Consider the following 9,276-nt stretch of genomic DNA (forward strand, 5'->3'; position numbering starts at 1 on the left):
AAGAGATAAACAGAACAGAAACTCAGAGGATTTAAGAGGCTCTGGATGTGGAAACATTTACACGTAACCATTTCTTCCGTTACTTACCCCTGTAGCTTCTTAAGCCAGTGAGGTGGGAGGTGCATGCTGTGTCTGGAAAAAACATCCACATGCCTCTGACATTTCACCGTCACCATCCATGTCTGTGTATTTTTGATTGTGAAAGCAGGAGAAAGTCATGGGAATACACAAAAAGGAAAGCGTGGGTCTTGGGTTTTCTTAGTGTGGTATGAATCAGGCAAGTCCTTGACTCGACATGATGGTTAATAACGTCATCGTCATATTTGATTTGGGATTTGGTTACCATTTAAAAATGTGCACTGGGAAATTATGAAACATAACCTAATATACATGTTGACGAGAATAAACTAAGAATAAAAGGACATAAGATAGTAAAGTTTTGATTTGCATTTTATTGATATATGATAGTAGAAGTTCTGGTGATTTCCTGGCAACCTCACAGTGACAACAGGAAGTCGAGAAACTTCACAAATCTGAAATAAAGTTGTGATTAGGAAGCTTTAAAGGAGCTCTATGTTACCGTTTGTATTAATCACCTTTTAATTGGCCATATTTGATCAGATTGTAATGCAAGGTGAAAAATTAGACCTTCCCTGTCTCTCTCTGTTGAATATACAAGCCTGTGGATGATTTGTTGAACTTGTTTAATGCTGCTGGACTGGATTTCTGAAGTACTTGAGTTTGATTTTCCGTGATAGTCCAAAGGACGTGACTTTATGCATGTTCTCCAGTACCTTGTCTCAGTGCCAGAGAGCGACAGTAGCTAACATTAGTTTAGAAATTGAGTCCGCTAACATAAACTAACGACCGGCTTCCAACACAACCTTTGAAGGTACTGGTGGGTGGATTTTTTCACCTTTGGACAGGGTAAGGCTTATCATTTCCCCCTGCTTCCAGTCTTTGTGCTCAGATAAGCTAACCCACTGCAGGCTATAACTATATTCAACATACAGAGAGGACATCAATCTTTTTATCTACCTCTTGGCAAGAAAGCAAACAGGCATATTTCCAAAAATGGCTTCCTCTGGTCTTAAATGCGATTCCATCTCACAGATTGAACGTTGCAAAACTCACCACTTCGATCACCACCATTAGCTTAAGATTGTTACAGGAGATTCAGCCAAGAATGAGGTTCCACCATTCAACTGCTGTCTTTAGACCAGAAGGGGGTCCTTACTTAACCCCTCTGTTTTTGAAGAACTGTCTTACGCTTTTATACAAACAAAGTCTAAAACTTTGACTGAACCTCAGTTTTCATAATGACTGTAATTTTGGGAATATTGCTAAACATATACACTAAACATTGCTAAACATATACACACAAATAAAAGGACTTATATCGCATCTCTACTTTTTCACATGAATTCTGCAAGAATCCATATCATCACACATCAGTGTTCAAAAGAGAAGCACCAAGGTAAGAAAACTACAAAATGCACACATGCAGGGTTACATACCACTGCAGAAGACGTCTCTCTTCCCTCCTGTTGAAGCAGGCTTTCACATGTTAAATAACCTCATCTGTTGGTGTTGTAACTCAGACTTGACTCCCATGTGACCCCAATAGGCTGCAGGCATGCCAAAACCACAACATAAAAGCCGGTTAGGATTTTTCAGTAAAGACTTGCAATACTTACCCACAATTTGATATGTCATGCATTAAATAGAGTTGCCTCCTATCTGCAGAAACTGCCAAACACATTACCACAAACACATCCACTGCTACTGTAGGAAACAGGCTTGCAACAAAGGCAGCTCATTGGCTCCAGGTTTCTATATTATCAACATACAGTAGAGCCAGTTCAACTTTGTCTTTTTTTAAAACTTGCTGAGTTATATATCTTGAATCTTCTGGCAGTCCAGAGTCTGACAATAGCTATTTGATAATAAAACGTTTCCATTGTACTTTTCTGCAAATCATAGATGCGCTAAATTTGTATGTTTCATACATATTCTATCAACATTTCTACAAGAGACAACTGTACGCTTACCATTTGAACCAGCAACCATCAGGACATTTTGCAGCCATATTTGTGCAAACTGGGTAATTCCAACATATCTGTGGTTTGCAGAAATGTACTATGCAAACATTTATTCTGGCAATGGGGTTGTTTATTGTTGGCTCTCTGCTTCTTTTTCTATTCAGCTGAATCAACACTTGTTGCAGCCTCACTTTTATCATGCTTAACAGTCATAATATCAGATAGCAGCATGTAATGCTTGATCAAAGAGTATTATTTGATGATGTGTAGTGCAGACATATCTCCAATCTTTTTAAAAGGATTAAGGTTGTAGCTTTGGTAGTAGTGATTTTATACCTGCTCAGGTCCAAAGACAAAAGAAGGGTTATGGTCATCACAATCAGTTGAACTCAAATAGATTTATTGGCATTCATTTTTCATGAATAATGTTGTCAAAGCATCAAAATAAAAGCATTTTTTTCCAAATATTTGCATAGTTCACTACAGTGACCTCTGTTAAATTAAAAAAACATGGGGTTATGCACTGTACGCCAGCTTTATACCTTTGCAAAAACACCTCCAAACACATCCCAAGGCGTCTACCTTTAAGTGGTTTGATGTTGGTAAATTCCAATAATCTCTGACATATTGCCTGCAAAGGTGCACTTGATTTCTAATTATTTAGAACTGGAGAGCGAGTTAACTGTGACACGCTAACACATATTTCTCTGAGGATATACATGTGTCTGTGTTTCCACAGTACCGCATCTGGCACAGCTTGCATACCCTCTAGCAGGTAACAACTCACTTTCACACAGTAGCGTGCCTGAGATTTATCAAAACCTTTTGGATACCTCCCACTAGACTTTTTTTTCTGAGGACAAGAGGTTTTCCTGCAGGGCCCAAACATGTCAGCCAGACTGGTTGCTGTGGACCTAGACTAGCATTCACTGTAACAATGTAAAAAAAAAAAAAAAAAAAAAATAGTATGGAATTGTTTCTGTTTATTTTACAGATTTTCCTTGTGTTTTTGAAATACAAAAAATATCCATAAAATTTAATAACATGCCCGATGTAAAATAACTGTAACTGTGAATTACCATAAAAATGTCAATTTTTCTAACAGAAAATGACTTACTTTGAAATGTTCAATTCAAGGATAATACTGTAATTATGTTTGTTAACTTTGATAAAATTTGCGACAATCAACACTAAAAGAAGTATTGATTCTAAAGTTGCATTTACAAGTAAGAATTTCATTTACGGAAGATTACTGTTTTTTTACGTTTTACGCCCCTTGCTGCCAGAATACTGCCTTTTTTTAAGATTATTTTTCTGCATTGTGCAAGAGTGGTAGCCATCCAGTCAAAACATGACTGTTCCTGCAGTGCATGTGAGCCACCACTGGCCACCACTGGGGATAGGCCTCTGAGCCTCAGCCATACTTGTACAGTGTATGTGGCATTCAAGGACCTGCAGTGAGTGAAATAGAAACAACTTTTAGAGTCCAAGCAAGGGTTAAGATAAGATACACTTCAATATGACTCATCTTTAAGGTCAGAATAAACAATTAACCATTAGCCAGTGATAAGGCGTGTTTTGCCTCAATATTCAACATATTCATCACCAGTGCGTGGACTTCTTCTGAGAAGCTGGTTATCTTTGTGAGTAAAATAAAAAACAGTTCTTGCGCATTTCAAAACGCATTTCAAACTCTGTGAACTTGGAACAGGCACTTGGTCCAATGCATGATCTGACTCATCACCGATGTTTACCTCAATGTTTACCCCCACAGTGACCACCTGATCCCACCCCCATTTCTGACGTTGTAATCCTGTCCCTTTGTTTACACTGCTCCGCTAATTGGAGAACTTTTGTGATTTTTGTGTTTGGACTCTTGGAAAGCCCAGCTACCACGCTCTAGTTCACCCAAATAAAAAACAATTTCACTGAGGTGATGTCATGACATGGCAGTGGAGGCACACATGGCCCCCGTGACCAAATATGGAGAGTGGAAGTGGGCGAGATGACATAACTAGAAACTGCGCTCATGAACGTATTTTAAGTCATCTTGTTTAGACATTTGTAAGATCCTTGTGACTCATTATTTTTAATGATGAAGTGATGGTGTAAATGTTATCATTTGACTCATTTGCAGGAGATGAAAATAAGTCTTCTGAGAAAACAAACAGCTCCTTTTTATATGAGTGGAATGAGTAGGCGTAAGGACACCACACATCAACACAGAATACTATTATCACTAAAACAAAGGTGGAGTGAGCAAACTGTTAAAGCTAACTAGAGGGGCGATGCGAGATAAGAGTGAGGGTAATGGGGATGAGAATGAGTAACAAAGCTGTAAATTACTGTGTACATATAACCCCCACACAGAGATGGGAAGTAACGAGGTATAAATTCCTCATTGCTGTACTTCAGTAGATTGATCAGGTACCTGATCATCACTTGAGTACTTATTTTTCTGACAACTTTTTACTTTCATCCCTACATTTTAACACAAATATCTTTACTTTTGTTGTTTTAGTTTTAATACATTTGAGAGGAATCATCTTCTCTTTTTTTTAATTTGATGAAATGTGAAAATATTCACGTTCGGTTAGCTTTGCACAGAAATGGCCAGTAGAAATGTCCTTCACAGGAATACTTTCTACTTTTATACTTTGAGTACTTTTACTTGAGTTTAGAAGTTGAATCAGTATTTCGACATTTACCGGAGTCTTTCTTTTTTTAAACACAAGTATCTATACTTCTGCTTGAGTAATAATATATTCACTTTCGCCATCTCTGCCCCCACATCACAGTCCAACCTTCTGGTGTCTCTTCACGCTTCAGTGATTTTAATAACTGTTTGAATGAATGGGAAATAGATTAATGGACTAATGCAGGGATGGGTGGATGGCTGAAAATGTCTAAATCATTACACATCCAAAAGAGCTTTTGAATGTGTGTCATACTGTAGGTGACAGATCACTGTTGCGTTTGTTCAGTGTTACATGGACTTTACAAAGGAAACTCGTCCCTATGAATCACACGACTTCAAACACCATAGATGCAGTGTGTAGGTGCCCATGCTCCGAGGTTTAATTCTTACGACAAGTGCTGACAACAACCAACATGGCTGACTCAGATTAAGAGGTTTGCACAGCAGTGTTGTATAGGTCGCTGTACATCTTGGTATCCAGGCGTGACAGCTGAGAGTAAGAAAATAGTACCGCCTGGAGCAAACATCTGCCTTAACATTTCTCCTGTTCGTGCCATCTGTCTTTTGTCTCATTATGAACCAATAAACCAGCGAGGTACAGTATTTGTCAAAACTGGTCCAGACAGGGTCTGAATACCTACCAGGCATATGTCACCAGGGACGCAGTTAATAAATAACTGAAACTGAAACTGTGGAAGTAATTCAAAGAGTCGTGACTGAAAGGTAAAGTACATGAAACGAAATAAAACTATAAAGGTACGTGAAAACACATGAAAGGAAACATGTTTGATTAATTAGACATTCACCCTTCAAGAACTTCTTAGGGATGTCCAAAAGCATTCTCTCATACAACATTTTATTTACATGGTCTATTGTGATTGTAAGAAAATCATCAAAAACCATTATTAAGTCCATAAGTGTGTAACTTTGACCATAGTGCTTTGAAGGGGGTGAAAACAAGGTCACTCATTTGGAAATCCTTCAATGATAACATTAAAATTATGGATGGGGTTACCCTAAGCCTCCAAACCAACAACCTCTGTAAATTGACAAAGGTTTTACGTATTAATCTAAATTGTTAAATCACTTTTTTCTTTTTTTCTTTTATCTACCTCAATTATGGAGGAAATGTCTCAAATATTTCTCTTTAATGAAGAACACTAAATCACTTTTAATGTATTCAATTTTTGCCTTTGAATTTAAAGATATTTAGTCGAACAATTATCAAAAAAGCTTTAAAACTGCCCTATGTGTAGTATGTGTGTAACTGTGAAGTGTAGGCCCTTCTTTGAGTCATTAAACACAACAAATTCCCAGAAATATTCCGTCACGAATGAATGGTTTCTAATCCTCATCATCATCATCATCATCATCAATATCATCTCTCTCTCTCTCTCTCTCTCTCTCTCTCTCCCTCTCTCTCTCCCCATCAGCATCCTCAGGACCTTCTATAGTGGTGTGGTGGAGAGCGTTCTGACATATTGTATTTCGACATGATACTCCAGCTGCAGTATGTCAGACAAAAAAGCTCTGCAGAGAATAGTTAGAGGAGCTGAGAGGGTCATCGGAGTTTCCCTCCTCCAAGAACTCTTCCTAAGCAGCTGCAGGAGCAGGGCATGAACATCGTCAGGAACCCCTCCCATCCTCTCCACACAGTCTTTGAACTGCTCCGGATGACAACAGGAAAACTCCGGAAAAAAAATCCAAGTCTAAAAGGTCAAACAAACAGACTAATCAACAGCTTCCTTCCACAAGCTGTCAGATTGCTGAACTGCTGACCTGGAGCATGCGCACTACTGCACTTCATGAGCCTTAGTAATAGTTTTGGCTTTAAATTATTTATAGTGATATATTGTGAGTATTATTGTGTTCATGTTGTGGGATTTATTAACAAGTTTAAAGAGATGTCCACAGTTTAACCATGTGAACAATGTCAGGCGTCTACAGCATAATGGTAATGACACCAAACTTTTTATATGTTGCATTTCACTATGTTGTGATTCTGTACGGCTGCTATCTTGGCCAGGTCTCTCTTGTAAAATAGATCTTGAACTTAATGGAACTTCCTGATAAAATAAAGGTGGAAATAAGAATTGGATTGAATCATATCATCCAATATCAGCGTTGTGGTTGGCAGGAGGTTTGCTTTTCTGCTGTTCTTTGTGCTGTTCTGTGTTGTTAATCACCTTATTGGAATATAACTGGAATCGGTCAGAGGGTGGTCTGCTTGGTCATCTCTGGATTTCCCAGGAGTGCACAACGGACATTTCCCACCGAAACCTTGCTTGGCTGAGTTCCTTCCTCCTTTAAGTGACACATGCACACATGCTGATACTGCGTGCCACACACGCAGATATCTTTTAGTGTGTGTTGGCGCCATCTGCTGACCATCTTTGAATGAGGGAGTGGGTATTCAGTCAGCACCAGAGGTCAACCCTGAGGACAAATAACTAATAAATCAATGGTTTCAATCCACAACAGAATTTGAATGATAAAATTTAATTACCAAGTTACAAGTGTTTCCACAAGATACAATTCCATTCATGGATATTATTTTTAAAAATGACAGACTCAGGATGAAACTTTGTTGAGCTAACTGAGCAGAGCAAAGTTGTTTCCCTTTTGGGCTGTCTTGTTTTGATACAAGATGTAATCTGTATTTTCAGTTGAATACAGCATATGTGGAGAGCCAAGAGCAGCTGTAGTTGGAGCGATTGGAGAACAATCGGGTCAACAAGGACCTGGATGACATTGTGCAGGAAGTGGAAGCAGAAGTCCACATCCTCAAATAGCAAAGGGACGAGTGCATGCAGAAGTCAGTGGCCAGTCTTTCTGCTAAGCTGTTCTTGCTCCGGGAAAACAGTACTTTAACCAAAGAATTTTTTTTTTGCGGCCTACATACACACAGCTGTTTCCATGACAACTGAGCAAAATCTATCCAATAATGGAAAAAAAATATTTGATGCTGTTAAACACCCGAGAAAAAAAAGCTAGGAAGTGCACTTTGAGTTAAGATTTTGTCTTGAAATGTACTTCAATTTAAGTACTCTTTACAAAAGACCTGCAGGAATAGGCTTTTAAAAAAAACCCTCAAGAACAGGACTGCCCAAAGTGGGGTCCTCGGACCAAATTAGGCCCAGCAGAGTATGATTTCGCCAGCCAGATGTTTGTGGAAAAAAATGTATCTTAAAATCTTTAGAAAGAAGAAGTCAGTCAATTACAGGTGCACTACTGTATGTAGTTTTGGGGAAGACATTTTAATAAGAAGAAATAGATCTTCATTTAGCTTCTAGCCTCAAACAGTGTTCTGGGGACCTTATTTTCCTCAGAGAATAGCTTGTTTATTCAGTTATGGAAACAATAAATATTTCTCCATTTCATTATTAATATTGTAACTATTAAAAGAAAACATTTTAATTTCTTCTCCAAAACTAAATAGTGCCCCCTTAAGGCGATTGGGGAACCCTATTACAGTTTTGGCGTCACAACAATACAATATGATAGGTGTTTACTTTTGGATTGTGGCCCACCTAAGTTTTAGTTTTAGTCTTTTAAGGATAAAAGTTTGCATCCCTACTCAAGAATGTAAAAAGACCTGCCCTTGACTTTACTCTCTTTCCCCATTACTGTGATATATAGGAGTCAGGTTTACATTAAGATAAATGGGCTTACTGAATAATCACAGCTTACTAGTAGATCTATGCATTGTACTCATTGTTACTTGTCCCCAGAAAATTAAACCTGAAGGACAGGGGTCGCAGGGTGGGAAACCAACAAAGCACTGCACAAATCACAAAAATGGTCAAAGCAAACCAGTCCCTTGGTGTCTAAAAGGTGGCAGTTGGAATAAAACACACAGCCACCCACTGATTCTACCAAAATGATACACAAACAAAAGGATTGGACCCACAAACCAAAGGTGAAGTGGGAGTCAGGGAAACTGGCGAGAGGAAAAAATCTCAGAAAAAATCTCAATCACACACACCCTCCTTATAAATATCCCAGCTGACTGATTGCAGTCAGCTGAGGCAGAATATCACAGGTGCACCTAATAGCTTCTGATGGCCTGAGACCTAGATCTTGAGAAATCTCTGTTCACACCAGGACCCTGGGGAATCTCTGATCCGATTTAAATTTCTCTGGCAAAAAAAAGAAATATTTCGAGGCTGATTTGCTGTAGGTCTATCAGAAGAATTGCAAGTTGTTGTTTGTTTTTATTGAACAAGACCAACAATTACAAACAACAAGGCATTTCAATAATGGTATAAAAAGGACACAATTGGACATGTGCTGAGTAGGAGAAAACAAAATCAAGAAGATATAAATAAAACAAACAAAACCATATAATCAAACTATTAAATATCAATATATTAAATTATATAGAGTGAAATAATATAAAATATAAAGTGGAATTGTAGTTCTCAATATAGAGATTTATCTGAGGTTTAAATGTAAGAAACACAACTCCCATGATGCTCTAGTGTCATTGACAAACTCAAATCGCGCACTGCGCATGCGCGTAGTGTCGTAGTCCTG

The sequence above is a fragment of the Pagrus pagrus genome, assembly GCF_965226575.1.
Source record: "Pagrus pagrus genome assembly, chromosome: 6".
Lineage (NCBI taxonomy): Eukaryota > Metazoa > Chordata > Actinopteri > Spariformes > Sparidae > Pagrus > Pagrus pagrus.